Below are 20,517 nucleotides of genomic sequence, written 5' to 3'. Positions count from 1 at the left end.
ATGTATTTTTCAAAAAATTTTTGGACAGAGAAGAGGATCTCAAAAGAGTATGAACTTCTAGCAGTTTTCATGCTACTTAGGATGGATTTTATTATTAAAATTCAGTTGTTCTAACTTAGAACAGTTTGAAGGTAAAGCTTATTTCTAAAGCTTTATTATTTGTAATTGGGTACTGCTGATGGGTCCGTAATCAAAGGAGCGAGACTGATAAAAAGTGAAGGTCAAGCAAAGCTTTATTTTGCACCAACAATCGAGAATCAAACGGACCGGTGGGGGCCGCCTCTTACAGAGAGGGCGACCCCTCCCTGCCTTACCGACTAACTTTTAAAGGGCAAAGGCCATGTGGTTGAGCCTGGCCACACACAGGTGGCCAATGAGATTGCAACACACCGAGAAAGCTGCCCAGTCATGCTAAGTCACACACAAGTGGCCAATTGAATCACAATTTACCTTATAGTAGATATTTGAACTAGCCTATCACCTTGGTCAGAATTGGTGCCCAAAAGGCGCCCAAAAGGTGGGGCCCACACTCCTTGGTAGCTGGGGAGACAGTATGCAGGCCCAACTCTTTGGATGTCTCCACCTGGCCTGATCCACCCTTGTATTTGGGCTTCATTACCTGGGACTGGTTTCCTGGACTTGCTTTTAAGTGGGTGGGGGGCAAGGTCAGTTTAAGTTTTACTGCATAAACAACAAAATCACTGTTTAACCAGATGGAATCGCTCTGGCTAAATAGGCCCTTACACTGCTTTTTCAGAAATGAAATTAGGATGCCACCAAAACCTTGCTGGTCTATGGTGAAATCTATTAATGAAAACTTTCCTTAAAATTTTTTAAGCAAATATCCATTTTATTAAGGATAAAAAGTATTTATTTTTGTTCTTGTATGACAACTGTGTATTAAATTTATGTTTGTAAATATGACAACAGAGAGATCTTCAACAAATAATAAAACCTACTTGAGAATCAGCATTTATTTTGAGGACTTTAGTCACAACTGGTCATACTGGATCTGGTTATTTTTTGTTTGTTTGCTTGTTTGTTTTTTTCTAATTTTTGAGAGTTTAACTGCTTATAGTTCAGCAGAGATCAGAAAATCCCCCCCCCCTTTTTCCCTTTTTGGGAGTATTTTATGTGTGTTATAAAATGTTAACCTATTTAACTTTTAATGTAATTGTTTGTAAAAGCTTTCAGGGAGAATTGAAGTACCCATAACATTTCAACTTCCTTTTCTCAACTATTTAGGGACAATGGTAATTCAAAGGAAGGTAGTTTGGTTGTAAAACACAATTGAGTGCTTGCAATTAGCATCCATTTGTAAATGGAAACTAAGTACTTAAAGATACTTTTATCAAGCATCCTTGTAAATCCTTTGCAACTAGTTATACTTAAGTGTTTTTCACACTGAGAAGATTAGCCAGGATGTGAAACTCCCTCTGTGACCTTTTTTTCATTATTACCTGGTCTTTCTAATTCTCTCTGCCACACACCCACACCCACACAATTTTAAATTTATTTTTTATTCTTTGTCTTCTTTCTTTTTCTTTTGTCTTCTTTCCTTTTTGTACTTTTCTACTCAAGTTTTTATAGATATTTTAAGATAAAATTTTAAAACAATTTTTTTTTTTAATTTTATTTGACAGACAGAGATCACAAGTAGGCAGAGAGGCAGGCAGAGAGAGAGAGAGGGAAGCAGGCTCCCTGCCAAGCAGAGAGCCCGATGCGGGGACTCAATCCCAGGACCCTGGGATCATGACCTGAGCCGAAGGCAGAGGCTTTAACCTATAGACCACCCAGGTGCCCCAAGATAAAATTTTAAGCAAAGAAAAGCATTCAAAGTATTATAATGATTTATGAAGCAGTATGACATTCACACATTAAAAACAAAGCAAGATAACTTATTTTCACCAGTCTCCACTTCCAGGGGTCTACCCTTCTGCAACCTAGAAATCTATACACTTAAGACATTATGTTTGGGACTGATTTATCCATGAGTTTCTGGTAGAAGTTCACGTGTTTTCAATTCATTAAAACCCAGGGGAATGACTGCCCATACTGAAGGTCTATAATAGGCCCAGGTGAAGGACGAGAAAATTCCTGTATGTAACATATTATTCCATTGAAACTACTCATTATATTATTAAGGACTTAATATAACAGAAAGTCAGGTGATAAAAATCACACCAGTAATTTGAACCAGAAAGTGTAGTAGAAGATGAATAATGTTCAACAAGGGTAAAGGAGGATTCTGTGGGGAACAAACTAGTGACTGAAGAAGCAGATACTATTTCTACACTGAGGGAGAGTGAACACGGAAGGAACTTAAATTAGAAGAGCACCAGGCCTGAAAACTGATACTCAGACTTTCGAGAAGATGAGTGGCTGCCCCAGAAACGGAACCTTCTGGTTCCTTCTGGTTGCTGAGAACTCAGAATTGGATTAAGTGTCAGGGTGTGACTGCAGCTGGAATACAGGAGCAGCTGGTTGTTTAGGTGTGGAATGGAAGGGCTGGTGTTGGATGCCAAGCATCGCCACTATGGTCTTGAGAAACTTGAAGCTGGGATGAACTAAGGCCATGCACATACACACAGGCCCTCTAGATGCTGCACCAAAACACACCCTGGGAGAAGGAAGGAAAAGTCTTGCCCCTACTCAGGCCTGGGCACTCATCCGCACATACTTGCACTCTATGAACACGTTAGCTGTCAAACAAGATTAAACCTGTGTGTATCCTCCTAAAAAAGGATAATGTTTTCCATATTTGTCAAGTACTCTCCCTCTCCCCCAGATAAGATATACACGTGTTTCAGTATCATCTGTACCTACTGCTAGTGAAATTCATTCACCTTCTCACTGAATATTTAAAGATTAAATTATAAACTTAACATCGAATGTTTTTGCACACATCACCTATGGCATTGGAGCCAAAAAAGACATTGCTGATTTGTAACTTGTTACTGCTTCACTGGGTCATGTGAAGGTGTTATAGAAAGCAATTTAATCAATGTTTACTCTTAGCAATATCATCACTTATCTTTGTATACACACACATTAATTATGATAAATCTGTTATATTTGTATAATATAAATTTATGGTGACATAAACAATAATTTGTATAATGGGTTTTCACTTAGCATGTCCACAGCTATTAGGGAGGTTGCACATTGTTTCATGTCTTTGTGGTGCATTGTGTTCTATTGTTTGAAATGACTACTCAAGTCCTTTGACCTCTAAAAAATGGTTTTCTTGGGGTACCTAGGTGTCTCAGTCTGTTAAGTGTTTGCCTTCGGCTCAGGTCACGATCCCAGGGTCCTGGACATCAGGCTCCCTGCTCAGCAGGAAGTCTGTTTCTCCCTCTGCCTCTCCCCTGGCTTGTGCTTATTCTCTCTCTCAAATAAATAAATAAATAATAAAATATAATAAAATAAATAAAATTGTTTCCTTATTGTTTTATAGAAATTCTTTATAGAATTTCACAGTTTATTTCTTGTTGGCTCTATGTCACATGTAGTACTATTGGGAGTATCTTCCAGCTTTTGTTTTTATGCCTTTTGATAAACCTTTTGATAGTTCTTAATCTCAATGTACTTGAACTTTTTCTTTATGGATTACACTCTTGTATCTGTTTAAATAAATGTTTTCTCACACAGGCTTTTAAGAATTCTATATATTATCTTCTAAAAGAGAATAATTGTGTGTGTACACTTTAGAATTTAATCTACCCATCCAGTTCATAACCACAAGGCTAGGTTCACTAAAACATATTTTTTAAAAATTCACAGAATTAATAAGTCAATGTATTTATTTCTCTCTTAACTATCCTAACTTCTGCTCTTTAGTTCCCTACACCCATTTCTTATATTCGTACTCATGCAAGAACCCATTTCTGGACTTCTGTGTGTGGAATATTATTCAGCTATCAGAAAGAATGAACACCCATCATTTGCATCCACATAGGTTGAACTGGAGGGATTATGCCGAGTGAAATATGTCAGACAGAGAAAGACAATTATCATATGGTTTCACTCATATGTGGAACATAAAGAACAAGCAGAAGATCTCAGGGGAAGGGAGGGAAAATTGAATGGGAAAAAATCAGAGAGGGAGACAAACCATGAGAAACTCTGGACTCTAGGAAACAAACTGAGGGTTACAGAAGTGGGGGTGGATGGGGTAACTAGGTGATGGGTATTAAGGAAGGCACATGTTGTGATGAGCACTGGGGGTTTTATGCAAATAATGAATCATTGAACCCTATATCAAAAACTAATGGTGTACTATATGTTGGCTAATTGAACATAATAAAAAAATTAGACTGCCTAATAATGTGTCAACTTATATTCATTTTTTTTCCAAAGAATCATCTTTTTGATAAATTTATTTTCTTTTTCTAACTTATTACCCAATTCTTTCATTTTCTTTAAATATTTTCTTTGTTTTTTTCATCCTTTATGATTCTCAAGGTACCTGTTTTAATTTATTTTTAAAAAATTATTATTATTTTTAAAGATTTTATTCATTTATTTGACAGACAGAGATCACAACTAGGCAGAGGCAGGCAGAGAGAGAGAGAGAGGAGGAAGCAGGCTCCCTGCCGAACAGAGAGCCCGATGCAGGACTCAATCCCAGGACCCTGAGATCATGACCTGAGCCGAAGGCAGAGGCTTAACCCACTGAGCCACCCAGGTGCCCTGTTTGTTTTAGTTTTTGATTTATTTTTTCTTTTACTGATTTAAACATTTAATTCCATGAATATTTTTCTGAGTTCTTTCTCAGAAATTTTCCTCTAGCCAGAGTTATGTTTGGTCACAGTTTCCTTATCTAGGACATCCACAGTTGTTTTTTATATTTTTCTTGAGATTCAAAAGTTGTTTAATGAGATCTATCTAACCTTCCAACTAGAAAGTCCTTGTTTAATAATTTATTGCATTTTGTTTAGAGAATATAGAATGTTATTATTTCTATTTTCAAAAATTAATTGTCTTCTGACCCAATATATCTGTTTGATCAATTTTGGTAAACATAACAAGGGCTTTTGAAAAGAAGCTGCTTTCCGCATTGTCAGTATAAAGTACATAATAAATATATCAGGGCTTGAGGTTGTCTGGGAATGTGGATGTATATATGCATTTATCACATATACCTTATTAGTGATATTATTTAGGTTTTCTATTATTTCATGCTCCTTCATCTACTTGAATTATCTAAGACTGATAACTATTACTGGTTTGTGTCTTTTTGTCTGTTTTTCTTTTACTGCCTATAGTTCCTGCTGCATGAAATTTGCAGCTGGGCAATTTTAAAAAATCTATTCCACCACTGTGATCCTGGCTGGAGATACTTCTATATTGATTTTGTGTTTCATAGGAAGTAGTGCACATTTTAAATTTTTTCCAGATTTATGACCATGCATTTTCAGCTCCATTTTACTGAAAATTTCTTCGCTTTCTACAGTGATCTGAAATACCTTCCCTCATACGTTATAAGTTCATGTATATAAGGCTAAGATTTAGGTTCTCTTTTCTAGTTAACTGTTCAATTTATTTGTTCTTCTGCCCAAATCCACAGTAATACATCTCATTGCTTTTTGAACAAATTATTTACCAATTTATTATAAATATATTCCCTGGCTTATATTTTTACTTTTTTTATAGTAACATTTTATGAACTTCCAGCAGATAGAACCTATTTTCCCACCTCTTAAATCTGGATAGGCTTTATTTAGCTTTTTCTGGCCAAAATAATCTGGAGGAAGCAACATTGTGCTAGTTCTGAGTCCGTGCCTCAAGAGGGCTTATCTTTTCTCTCTCTCAGAACACTGCTACTAACATGTGGGCACACCCATGCTCATGTGCTGAATGAGAGATATAAGGCTCTGTCAGTACCATTGCCCCAACAACAGCCAGTCGACTACCCACTGATCTATCAGTTGACCCCAATATACATAAAAACTGAACCTGGATCAACTGAGCATAGCCAATCAGCTAAACTTATTAGTTGACTCATATTCTCATGATTAATTATACATGTTTGTTTTTTCAAGCCACTAAGTATTGGGGTAGGTTTAATTTAGCAAAAGATTACTGACATAAAGTTCTAAAATTTGATATGGTAGTATTTATAGGTATGTGAGGTTTGTGCTTTGCACAATTTGTTTACTTTTAGAAAGTACTGCCTACATAAAATGTCATAAAAATATTCTTTCATGGTTTCTAAAAGTGTTGGCCCATGCAGTTCACATTTAAAGTGTAAATAAATTGGAATTTATTTTTTTGGAGTGTAAGAATGAGGTGGGAACCAATTTAATTTGTTTCTAATATGGAGGGTAATTGTCTCAGCAAAATTTATTGATATTTTCTTCACTTATGTATAATGCTATCTCTTTTATATATATTAAATTCCTATATAAGATTTGGCCTCTTTGGCCTTTCCATTATTTTCTATACATTCTTTATCTGCCTGTCCCTATGCTAATAATGTCATCTACCAACACATCATCATTCTTCTTCATGAATATATTATCTACTTTGAGACACTTTAAGTCATACATAAAATATAGAATTAGTTTATTAAATTCCTCAAAAAATTCTATTGTCATTTTGATTGGAATTACATTGAATGTGAAGATACTGGCACTGTTTCAATTACTTTTAGCATCTAGTAGTGTAATAAGTGCTTGATATTTGTCAATGGGATTTGTCATGGGATCATGACCTGAGCCAAAGGCAGCAGCTTAACTCGCTGAGCTACCTGGGTGTCCCTACATCCTTCTTTTAAAGACCCCCTTCTTAGTTTTGCATGACCCCAATACACTTTTGTATCAGTCACAGTCTAATGATAAAAACAGAAAAACAGAAATTACTCTTAGTATTTGGAAAAGAAGGGTTTTAAAAATGGATTAAAATGTTTAAAGAAAAGTCAAAAGCCAACAGGAGATAAAGTGACACCCAGAGATTAACAAAGGCCAAAGCAACCACCACTACCATGATAAAGAAACAAAGGATTTTGTGGTAGTTTGAAAGCTTGAAATACAGCAGCTAGTGGAGGCAACTGGATCCCAACAGGAAGATGGGATTGAATGTACTCAAAGTGGATATCCTCCCTGCGGCATGGGAGTCTGGAACATCATCTTGGAAAAGATCAGACTACCTGTGGGATTAACACCAAACTGGAGAATATAAGTACTTGATTTGAAGCCAAAAGTGCCCCAGAAGAGCACAATTTCAGCTCTGACTTTTCTGTCTTCGGATGGTTCTTCTTTAACTTACCATTCCTTTTAACCTTAATAATTCAATGACTTTTAGTCTCAGTCATCTTTTTGTTTTCCTCCATATACTGTATTGATTATATTGACATCTCACCTGCTTCCATTAGTTTAACTACTTCCAAATGCTAAGAATTCCCCAAATTGTTCCTTGACTGAATACCTCATTGTCAAATCCTGGACATCCTTCATGGACCTCAAAATTAAAAAAATTAAACTAAGTTTCTTATGCTTTTCACCTTCAACCTGATATTTTCCCCAAAGTCAATTAAATATATGTTCCATATGTCCATTCTCTTTTCTCATGGCCTTTGCTCAATTTCAAGACACACAATTTTCCCTTTGGGTAAATCTTCCAGTCTCTTAACCTTCATTCTCTTGACCTTGAAATATATCCTCCATTATGTTTGATTAATCTTTCTAAATCCTAATTCTGGTTAGGCAACTCTCTTAGATAAAATGTTTTTATGAGTCTCCATTGATCCAATATGGCTAGAGCCTTACCCCAGTGACTTGTCCTTAGTTAGATTTTCATAAATGCTCTTATCACCAACCATACTGAAATATTTAAATTTCTCTGAAAGCAATTGTTTTTATAAGTTCTATAGTTTTATACATGTTCCCTCCTATTAAAAATATTTTCCCTTGTTCATCTATTTAATTTCAACTTGTCCAGAAAAATGCATTTTAAACACATCTTTGCAGGAGGTTTTTAAATCTCTGTTATTATTTACATATCCTCTATTTCACATGTTTAATGATAATTTTTATGTAAATTTTCACACATGTTCCCTATTTTTCCCTGGCTCTGATTGATATACCAGAAAACCACATCCATCTCTCTCTCTCTCTTTCTCTCTTTCTCATTCATCATCAAGAGATATCTCTGGCATTGATTTCTTTTGTAGTCCTAGTTCTAGCTGGATAATTCTACCTGTAGTGGTTTCAAACCCTGTAATAACACCTCCCATCGTGGTAGTGACCCTCACCAGATGGTCCTGAATTCTGGACTCTGGAACCACCATGGTTTCCCCTTTGTGCCTTTAGACCTATTTTGGTTGTGGTTTTCTGCTGCTTTTAATATTCATTTAGCTTCTTAGCTCTTTAATCACTGGTATAACCAATTAACTGATATTATACTTACTTTATTTGAAAGACCTACAGTATTTTCTGTTTTTCTGATTACCTTCATATTCCGTTAGACATATCTCTCATGTTCCATGCTATAGTAGCTCATCACTAGTTTGTCTTCCTCTCTAAGCCATCAGCTCCTTGATAGAAAATACTGCATCTTAATCATTTCTGTCACAAATATTGTTTATGTTTTATCCACTATACCTAGAAAAAATTGTATTTAAAAATTGTATAGGTATTGTATAATGTTTTATTCATGGACAACATTTAAATTCTTTAATTATTTTCTTCAAAATATAGCACCAATCAACTTTGTAAGCTCTATTCCTTGTCTTTCCACCACTCCCCGATCCTAACTTCTCATAAAAGTTTATGGCTAAGTCATGACACACTCTTCTCTGTTATTCTAATTCACCCTTTCAATATCTCAGAACTTTTGTTCTTGATACTAACTTCTGGACTTTTTCTCTTCCTTTGTGTGCTGATGAAGTTTTCCTCCATTTACCCAGATCATATGTCACATTTTCTTTAAAGCATCCCAGAAAAAACAAAAAAAAAGTTTATTTCATCTTCTATGTTGAGGTATCATTTTACAGTTGTAATACCAGTTAAAATATTTGATGATTTGTCATGTGTCTAAATCACTAAATCACTAAACAACATCAGAGAGAACACTTCTCTCTGAACTCTCATCAACAAGTAATTTTCAAAATTATAAATGTGAGTTAGCTTTGTTATTTCATGTTCTATCACTGGATTTTAATTCTCTTAAAAGCTAGGATTACTGATTGTCTTAAATTCCTCTATAGTGCTAGTAGTACTTGTTATATTTTTTATTTGTTTAATAAATATTTATTGAAATATTTTACCACCTTTTGGTTGACTGCACTGGGCTAAATAGAGGTCATAATGTTAAGTGGTAAATGAGTTATATTTTCAAGAGCCTGATCATATATCTGGCAAGGTAATATTTTATAATATCATAATGGCACATTCTTATAAAAGGGATGTGTTCTGCAAATGTAACTGACAATTTAAAACAAGGAATTTATATCTGAAAGCACAGTGGATGGCCTTCCCATATGAAAGAGTCATGTGCAGCACTGATGTTGGTGAAGACAACCTCAAGGTAGGAGAAAGAAGGAAAGGAGTTTTTCAATAATTTACTCACGTATTTCCTCATTTAGCAACACTAAGAACCCATTGAGGTCAAGTATATATAAGGCAATTATTGCAATAATAAAGTAAGAAGTGAATGAAATGTAAATTAAGAATGACCCTTAAAAATTGCTATGCTCTAAGAACAAACTATGTTTAAATTATGATCAGGGTGGCATATATAAAGCATGTCTAAATACAACTCATGCTTATCAACAAGAAAGATAAACAATTTTGTTTCCTTCAGTACTTTTTTTTTTTGCGAGTTTTCCTTTTTAAAAGTATTTATGCTACTGTTCCTATTAAGCCATGAATTTTGTCAGAAATGTTCATTCTATTATTAAGAGACAGATTTCAGCAGTGCTGGTCATTTGAAAAGCACTAAGCTACTCCAGGCTATGTTTTCTGCTTTATTACTGTTCCTTGTAGAGCTGTAGAAAGCCCTCTGCCTTGGACCTCAGTGAGACTAAGCCCATTATTTTGCAATATTCACTGTGAAGGGCATTATATTACAGTTAAGTCTTGACCTTTGTTAGCATATAGCATAGGCTGGCATTTGAAAATGAATGAACCAAGGAGCTGACCACAGGAACTTAAAGTCTGTGCTCTAAGTAGTGCACATTTGATTCCAAAGCTATACATCAAAGCAGCAGAATTGTATTCAATTCATACTTCTGCTATTTTTACCTAATTACCCACCCAGTCAGGTGATATTTTCAACTTCATTGTGGTTAAAAATTAAACAGCCTCAGAATGATGACATGATTTGAAGGAAACAAGAATTTCTTGCAATCAAAAGTAGCAATGGCTAAATTATTTATCTGATTTTGGATCTTTTAATGCAACCTCTAAAAAACTAAGTAGCATCCCGGGCAAGTATATTGAGCCAAGGGGAAAGGAATTGTAGCTTGGCTTTTGGAGAGAAGCCTGAGTGTATATATACATAATAATATTCCAAAAGAGCTTCAATAAATAAAGAAGATTGATATACCATTCTGGTGTTGCTCAGTTAGCTTGGTATTTTTCTCTAGCCAAGGGAGGAGTTCTGCCACATTTAAAATTTACTCATTTCCTTTCTCCCTTCTTTTTCTTTCTCTCTTTCACTTATTGAAAAATAAATTTATTAAACCATTAAGGATATGAATTAAAATTATTTTCGTCAATAAGCCTACAGTCTAGGGGAAGATACATGCGTGATAGAATAAGTGTAGTTGTAGGAATATACACAGGATGTGATGAAGCTTGCTGCCTCATAGAAGAGCTGAAAATACCAACTACTTTCTCAGCCTTCTGTGATTTTATGGCATAGCTTATTAACCACCCCAGGTCAATGACAATGGAGGAAATGACTACTGGGAGACTACTGGAAATAATGTTTCTCTCTAACTAAAAACAAAACTAGTAGTAAATGCTCCTTGTTTTTACCTGGATATTGTAGAATCTATATAAGACAGCAGGAGTTGGAACAGCCCTCATATGTCCTGGTGGAAAATATCTAAGAATATCTGAACCAATCCAGGTACATTTGTCCCAGAGTTATCACCACCTGCAAAAATGCATTTTAGCCATTCTCATGTCTGTTTTAGCTAATTATTTGATTGTTATAGCCAAAAACATCTAAACTGCTGCATTTTCCATTTCTTCATGGAAAATTACTGTCAATGATGTTTTGTCTTAAAATTTAATTGTTTATAAAAGGAATCTAAGATATAAATGATAGTGGGAATTGTGAATTTATCTGTAATACAATAATTTAAAAATATTATACATTAAAAATGCTTCTGTTCTTTTTACATACTAAATTACCCTTTTACAATACTCTGTGGAACTCATGTGCTTTCATCTTATTGCTATTAACTTGAAATTTAATTTTCATTAATAGGCCTGGAGTAGATAAAACACAGAATTAAGTTCCTGATTTCACTTTAGATTCTATAGCTCATTGAATATTGCAATGAATGCTATTTTATTTATTGTATTAGATGGAAATGATTCTTGTTCTTAGGGGATGAAACACATAGAGTTCTGGTTCCAATTTTTATTTTTAATTATCCCCTTATTTATAATGATTAATTCAAGAAGCCTGTGCTTTGAGTCCTAGTTAATCCTCTTCTAAATATTTTTTTAAAATATTGTACCTCTTTTAATTGGTGTGGTTGACAACCTATTAGCCTGATTTATTTGAATCTTAATCACAGGCTTCCTATTAACTTTGTGTGTGCCTCTGGGTAGGCTCCTAGGTGCCTGCATTTTTATTTGTAAATTCAAGCAATAAAAACCCCTGCAGAGAACCAGGTACTTATTATCCTAGATATCTGGCCTACTGAATTGTAGAAGATCTAATACCTTCCTTCACATAATTTACCTAGTTGGATATGGATAATCAAGGAATCAAAATATGATGAACTAAAATATAAATGGTAAGTCAACCTGGTAAACATATGACAGAGAAGCAAAATTATTCCTTTAGAGCAGTCAAAGGGTTAAAAGTAGTAGATATTTGAACTGATTCTTAAAGAGTAAGTAAGATTTCATTGGTCATTTGCAGCTAGGGAAATAGTAAATGTGGACACATATATAAGTGACAGGACTGAGCATTTTTGGAAAAAAGTACAATTTTAGTATGATAAAGTATAGGGTAGTTAAGCAAATATAGGAAGGTTCGAGACACATCATGAATGACCTTGTGTGCTTGTCAAGGAGATAGATCTTTATTCTGGAAGAAGTGGAGAGACCATATAGGAAGATGATTTTTTCCAGTTGAGGAAGGGGGTGTTGGTGATTTTGGAAACTGTTCCTCATCAAAGCTCACACAAGTACAATGGATAATTTTTTAAAATATGATTTAGAATTAGGGTCCCTCATTTTAACCAATTCCTTATTTATAAGAAACATGCAATTCAATTAATTTAAATGAAAAGGGACTTCTTAAAAATAGACGAATAGTTGTCAGCAGTGATTGGTGAAACGGAACAAATGAAGCAGACTGCATCGTGGCCTTGAACCAAACAACAGGGGAATAACTTTCACCGTTCAATAGCCAGGCCCAATGCAACATATTTTTGACAATTTTTCCTCACTAAGTATGTATAACAGCATCTGAGGAACAAAGACATCTCCAGTCTTCAGTGATCAGTCTTCCAAGAAGGTTCTCAAATAAAAAAGAAAGTGTGCAACTAAATTGCTAACATCACCAGAAAATGTCACTTTTAATTGGATAGGAATTATGCAGCCAGGTGTGACAAGGAGGAACGGGTTATCATGAACTAATAATTTGACAGAAATGCATCCTCATGCTTCTAATCCCTCTAGAGTCTTATCTCATGATTACCAAACACCCTGCTTAGATATGCCTTATTAGTTCCTCTTTCGGATATCTTCATTCTTAGGAAAACCATACTTCTGTATGCTAGAATATGATGACGTTAGTGGTTTAAAATACGAGCAGCTGCTTCAGCTGAACCAGTAGTCCACAAAAATTAATCTATCCTTTACATTAATCTGTGAACCAATCAGAAAATTTCTTTAATCCCAGGAGTTTTATAATGCAGCCTAAATCACTGTGGTCCAGGTGCCTTGGGCTGCTTAAAGGGAAAGTAACAAGAAAAGTTAATCTGAAGATTATTAAGTATTTTAGGCTGGTGCTGGCTGGTATCACCTAGCAACTACAGAATGTACTGGGCAAATCTAACAAATAACAACCCATCCTTCCTATCGCCGTCCAGCAGTGATAATAACGACCCTCCATCTGGTTGGGTTTCAAAAAAAGCTCTTTATTTCCCATGGTCATCGCTTATATAGGGGAGCTAAGCCAATTAGCATAGACAGCAATATGCATCCACCAATCTTAAGCTTGTGACCAAGTACCCACAGCATAGCAATAGTTCAACAGCCAATAGGTAGTACTTCCTGTTTACGATCAGTCACTCTAGACACACCTTCTGGCAAATCACCAGGCGCCATTTTACAAAGCTCTGCGGTTGACGGATCTCCGGGCCCCTGGAGCATCCGCCCTCGACAGTTCCCCCTTTTTGTTTTATGGTAGAAGGAAAGACTCAGCAGGGGTCGTGCCTGTCTTAGGTTGTCGCAAGGCCAAGAATATCCTTACCCGTCATTGGATCATGATGCTTATAGGATCATGTCCTGTCTTAGGTTGGTATATTCCGCCTACGATCTTACCCGTCTTTGACTACCGATCCAACATACTGAGCCATACCTGGGGCAACTGTCCGGACTCAATGGATAACAGAGCTTGTTTGATGGCAATGGTGTCTCTTTTACGAATCCTCATCATGGGGCAAATGCACCATAAGCAACACACCACAGCGAATATCAGCAATCCACCCATGGATATGAACCCAAACCATTGCTTCCCCCATCCTACAACATTTTTTCATAAAGGCAACAAATTGAGATACTGAAGCTACTTCTACCTTACTGGCATTAATGTTAACAATATTAGCATGAAGCTGTATTGTCAGATTCTCGAATCTGGCCCTCTAGTTGCCTGTAAGCATCTTGGATAGTTCCCTGGAATAATTAGCTGCTCGAGTGAGGTTATCATATGCAACTGGAGTAATGCAGAGTCCAGCATCTGAGCGAAGGCATCCTACAGTCAGTAGTTGTACTACAATGTCCATTTGTTCTTGTAGCAAGTCAATCCACTGATTAGCAAAAAGAATACCCGCAGCAAGATGATCATTAATTTCACTCTGGGTTTGTAGAGCTTCTGCAGTATTCGTAGACAGTTGATTAATCTCCTTGGCTGTAGGAATAGCAATGGCAAGTGCAGTAGCAGCGGCAGCGGCGGCAGCAGCGGAGGCGGCAACAGCTGTCACCACGGCAGCGGTGATACCAAAGTCTCTTTTATGTCTCAGCAAAACTGGAAGGTCTCCCTCTGGGACAGAGACAGGAATAGGCAAAAACACTGGAATACGCATTATCATAGTAAATGAAAAGCCTGTAGCATTCCAACATTGTGTAAGGAAGCAAGTGTTCAACGTACAGTTCAGGTTGTACTGTTACTGACAAGAAACATAAAGGGGGGGCGGATACAAACAGGAGTAGGCAAACAAGTTTGCACTTCAACACTCGTTTCAAACATTTGGGAAAAGTTGTGCTTTTAAGAGGAGTTACATAATAAATTAGTAGTTAAGAGTGTGGGGTAAATAGCAAAGGAAGACGTTAAAGGGAGTGGATAGGGCCAGGCTTTAACAGTGGCCCAAAGGGTCTGTCCCGATGTCATGGTCAGGAGTGCATGGATCATCATCATCCGAATTATCGTCACCATGGCTGTCGTCCTTTTGGGCTTCTGCCTCTTTTGGTACCGAGTGTAAGACTGGCTTGACCAGCCATTCAGGGACCCAAATAGGGGATGGAGCGTTCTCTGGAAAGACACAAACAGAGCCTCAGCTCCAGATTAACACTTGTCTGGGCCTTTCCATTGACTCGACAGAAGGTCCCTCCAAAGAACCTTAGGTTGAGAATTGCCTAGTGTGCACCAATGTCTTTCGGCGGCAGTACGCTGGTTTTTATCCACATTCAAGAAATTTAAAACGGGGGCGCCTGGGTGGCTCAGTGGGTTAAGCCGCTGCCTTCGGCTCAGGTCATGATCTCAGGGTCCTGGGATCGAGTCCCACATCAGGCTCTCTGCTCAGCAGGGAGCCTGCTTCCTCCTCTCTCTCTCTGCCTGCCTCTCTGCCTACTTGTAATCTCTCTCTGTCAAATAAATGAATAAAATCTTTAAAAAAAAAAAAAAAGAAAGAAATTTAAAATGTAGAGGATAGTGGATAGTTTGTCTCTTGGGGATCGGAATGTATCTCCTATTCCCCCTTTTTGTTTAAATAAGGTATTTTTAATAGTTAGATGGGCACGTTCCACTATGCTTTGACCCTGGGGATTGTAGGGGATACCAGTGACATGAGTGATTCCAAATGTAGCACAAAATTGTTTAAATGTAGTAGAGGTATACCAGGGCCATTGTCTGTTTTTAATTGTTTTGGTATCCCTAGAACAGAGAACGAATGCAAACAATGTGCGATAACATCTTTAGTTTTTCTCCAGAATGCAAGGAGGCCATCATAAATCCAGAGAAAGTGTCAATGGAAACATGAACATATTTTAAGAGTCCAAATTCGGGCATATGTGTTACGTCCATTTGCCATATGTGATTAGGGAGTAACCCCTTTGGATTGACTCCCAAAGAAGGTTAAGGGAGTAAGGAGACACAGCGTTCACAGGATTTAACTATATCACGAGCTACAGCTTTAGTAAGTGTGAATTTTAATTTTAAGGTAGAAGCGTTCACATGGAATTTCTCATGAAAGGTTTTTGCTGCTTCTATAGAGTTAAATATATGTGGATCTTTAGTAGCAGAATCGACCAGGGCATTTCCCAACGAGAGGGGCCCAGGTAAGTTAGAATGTGCTCTTAAATGCCCTATAAAAAAAGGATGCTTCCTGTTCCAAATAAGAACTTGTAATGCTCTTAAGTAGGTATGTACAGAAGAGCTAGTAGATATAGTTCCTGCTGTTTCTAACAGAGATAGTGCATATACTACATATTTACTATCAGAAAATAAATTGAAGGGGCAAAAGTAGAATGCCTTGAAGACCTCAGTGACTGCTAATAATTTCACATGTTGAGCAGAGGTAGTGGGAAACAAAAATGTATTAATTTTCCCATTTGCCATCAAGGCGCCAGTTCCATTATTGGAACCATCAGAAAACACCACAGGGGCGTTATCAATAGGTTTTTGGCTGGTTATCCTTGGGAAAATTATGGAATGTTGTTTCCAGAATTGTAATAAAGGGTGGGAGGGATAATGATTGTCAAATTTAGCAGTAGTACTAGTCATTATAATGGCCCAATTAGAGGAGGAGTTACTCAAGAATTGAAGTTGGGCAGAATTAGCAATTGCGCTATGCGGTCTCCAGGGGAAATAGAGACAATACCCCGTGGGGATGAGGCAAGAATTTTAATCTCACCTGTAAAGTCAGGATCAATGACTCCGGGTGTAATTTGTAATCCTTTCAGTGTGCTAGAACTTCTACCCAGTAGTAATCCTACAGTTCCCTCAGTAGTGGTCCACAGACAGTAGTAGGGATTGGCTGAACTCCCATATCGGGAGTTAATATTGCTCTGGTGGAGGCACAGAGATCCAGTCCTGTGCTTCCTTTTGTTGCTCTATGGAGCTGGAAAGGGGATAGTAGCTCTGAGGGATTGTCTGTATGGCCCCATATATTTGTGGGCCCCAGGACTGTGGGCCCTGTTTTCCATTTTTTGGCAGGGGATTCCCTTGGATATCATTTTCAAAGGAGTTCCATTTGCTTTTAGCAACTCCCGCAGAGGCCCTTCCATACGTATTCTTGAGACCTCTGAACCCATAGTATATCAGAAATAAATAGCCAAGAAGCAAAGAAAAGACTAGTCTGCTATCGTCACTAAAACAGTGAACTTTCTCAAGATCGTCACTAACACCAGTGAGCTTACGTTGCAACTGTCACTATAATCAGTGAACTTTCCTAAAACTTCTCTGGCCAGAATTTTCTTCTAAATAAATTCGTCCCTTACCTCAGTGCACTGTTAGAAACGGAGAAAGCGGGCTCCCTGGAGAACTTGAGCCACCCCCTCCAGCCCGCGGTACTGGCAGCAGCAGCCCGCCGCCCAGATCCGCACAAAGTACTCCACACTGAACACCACAATGGTCACGATTTCCAAGATGTAGAGTGCTCCCTCCGAGCTCTTCCCGTACTCCTTGATGGTGGAGAAGACCGACAGCACAAGGCAGGAGAAGACCAGCAGGAACACGTAGGCGTGGTAGATGAACGCCCAGCCGCGCGGCTGCTCCAGCACGTTGTACAGGAAATTCTGCAGCTTGCGGTAGAAGGCGTTGCGCTTCAGGGGCTTCCCTATGTCTGCCTCCCGCGCAGCGGCTTGCTCAGGATGCTGCCACGCTTGGGAGCCTCGGAGCCGTCAATGAGCAGCGCGCCGTACCAGGTGGAGTCGGGCGCGCCAGGGTCCAAGCCCACGAAGCCCACCTTGAGCTTCCAGTTCCCTGTAGGGGCCACCATTTATCGCCGTCCAGCAGCGATAATAACGACCCCCCCTCCGGTTGGGTTTCAAAAAAAGCGCTTTATTTCCTATGGTCATCGCTTATATAGGGGAGCTAAGCCAATCAGCATAGACAGCGATATGCATCCACCAATCTTAAGCTTGTGACCAAGTACCCACAGCATAGCAATAGTTCAACAGCCAATAGGTAGTACTTCCTGTTTACGATCAGTCACTCTAGACACACCTTCTGGCAAATCGCCAGGCGCCATTTTATGAAGCTCTGCAGTTGACGGATCTCTGGGCCCCTGGAGCATCTGCCCTGGACACCTTCCTGTCACAGAAAATCAAATAATTAGGAAAGAGCAAGAACGCTTGCTGATAGCAGTAAGGAAGATAATGATAAGACACGAGAATTTTAAGAAGACAAAAAGTGGCTTGAGGTAACAGCTTATGGATACTGCCATTATTAGTATGATTATTAGTTGAATAACTTTCATGAAAGCAGTTCATAAGATGACTTGGAAGTCTTACAGGTGCAGAATTACAGAAACTGAAGAAGTACTCCATAGGTTGGAAACAAAGGAATTCACTTACATCATGTACTGCCGAGGAATTGTTATTGGTCAGATTTACAGAAAAAAAGAGCAAAGAACTTCAAATGTCACCAGGTAGCTGATAAGCTAAGGCCTACACATCTTATTTCCTTAAGATTGTGCCAGAAGCCCGTTTGTCCTGGGTCAGATTTCTAGGGCTCATACAAATATTCCCTTTGAAAGGTATGTGGAGGAAAAAAGTAGAGTCTGGAAAGAAAGAAATTACACTGGATACACAGAACCAATCTTCTAATACTATTCTATATTGTAATTATTAAAAGTAAAAAAAAAAGGACTTTACCTTTCAAGTTAAAAACTGAATCTTCTCCTTCCAGCCATAGAGGTGTAACTGGTTAACAGACTTGCCCTCCCAGTCATAAATTCCTTAAATTTGAGAAAACCTATGTTAGGTAATAATGTTGAGGGATTGAATGATAGGCAGTGCAGACTGTGATCCTTGGCAAATGGGAACCACGAAGAGTGAGCTCCATGATCACCCCCAACATACGCACAGATTTCTGCTTTGGAACACTTTTCCAACAAGGAACATGCAAGTGGATCCCAAGCACAGCTTTAGTCTCAGTAAACTGCAAGAGCATAACTAAGAATTCTGAGCTGCTGACGTAGCCAGAATTTACAGCAGGGCATAACAGAGAGAAGACTACAGACATTCATCATGGGTTCCTTACTATTGGACAAGAGATGTTGAGGGTCTCTCAGGGATCACCTGTTGTTGCAGAAATGTGAAATTCAGGGACATTGAAGTGGTAACAGAATGGAAGATTGAACTGAACACTTTAGTTAGGTACTTAGCTGAGACCTTGGAGGAGCCTTGCCTTAGAGATAGAGTAAGGGCACATCCCAGTACTGAGTTTGAACCCAAAGCAGACCTGAACTAACAGATAATAAAAGTAAGCCTAGCCACACCAACAGATATCACCTCTAATTTGACTGTCTGACAGAAAAAAACTCAACCCCTTAAGGAAGATGATATAATTCATCTCTGTTGTGCAATATGCAATTCCTAGACATGCTTAAAATATTACCTACATTTAAAATGAAGAGAACTTAATAAATCCTGCTATTATGATGCCCAATACTTTATAATTAGTTGAAAAAATTTAAAGCAAGATATTATAAATATATATTCAAGGACTTAGTGGAAAATATGACAAAAATGGATGAAAGCATGAGGACTTCAAGTAAATAACCTCATGTAAATTTGAAATTTATATGAAGGAACTTGACCTTGGAACAGACCTGTTTTCTCATGGGTAGATCAGAATGTTCCTCTTGAGGGGGAAATGGGAATTTATTGCCAGTACTTTAATCCAACATGACTATATGTAGTAGGACATTTTTATTTCTGTCTCTTTTCATTATCTTTTCCTTAATTTTGATTTCCAATAGTTTTACAATGATATGCCAGTTGTAGTTTTCTTTGTATTTATCTTGCCTTATTAGTTCTTAACCCTGTACTTGTAATCTGATTTTGACTTGTTTTTCCCCTCTTTATTATTTCTTTTTCTTGGTCTCTGAACACTCTCAGGATATTCTTTTTCCCCCCACTATGCTAAAATTTCATGATAATATGTCTTGGCAGGGATCTTTTATAGCTGTAGTCCTGGCACTTTTTGGACCATTTTAATCTATGAATGCATGAGTTTGAATTATGAAAATATATATCGAATTATTTAGTCCTCTTTCATTTTTTTCTTTTCTCATTCTTTAATTCCCTATTATATTCAGATTCTGTAACATCTGAGCAGATTCCATTCTTTCAAATAGTTTTTTCAAATCATTTTTGTACATACTTTTTAATGTTTTTGATCTACTTTCTGAGAGAACTCTACATCTTACATTCCCAATATTTTACTGATTTTATTTTTAATTATTTATTTATTTTTTGGAAAGAGAGAGAAAGAAAATGTGTAAGTGGGATTGGGGAAGGGCAGGGAGAGAGAGAATTTTTTTTTTTTTTTTTAATTTATTTGACAGAGATCACAAGTAGGCAGAGAGGCAGGGAGAGAGAGAGAGAGAAAGAGAAGCAGGCTCCCTACTGAGCAGAGAGCATAACATGGGGCTTGATCCCAGGACCCTGGGATTATGACCTGAGCCGAAGGCAGTGGCTTTAACCCACTGAGCCACACAGGCACCCCCAAGGGAGAGGGAGAATCAAGCAGGCTCCATGCTCAGCACAGAGCATGACGCAAGGCTCAATCTCATGACCCTGAGATCCCATGACCTGAGTCAAAATCAGGAGTCAGATGCTTATCTGACTGAGCCATCCATACACCACTTTACTGATTTTG

General features: G+C 37.6%; 1 pseudogene; it reads right to left on the bottom strand.

Annotated features, from left to right (window-relative positions):
• The window catches only part of LOC122890218, a 134,107-nt pseudogene extending 120,259 nt beyond the window's left edge, over positions 1 to 13,848 (bottom strand).
• Positions 13,849 to 20,517: the final 6,669 nt, after the last annotated feature.

This window comes from Neovison vison, chromosome 11, assembly GCF_020171115.1.
Source record: "Neovison vison isolate M4711 chromosome 11, ASM_NN_V1, whole genome shotgun sequence".
NCBI lineage: Eukaryota > Metazoa > Chordata > Mammalia > Carnivora > Mustelidae > Neogale > Neogale vison.
Note: the sequence above shows the minus strand (reverse complement) of the source record. Positions and strands in the feature narration are given on the sequence as shown.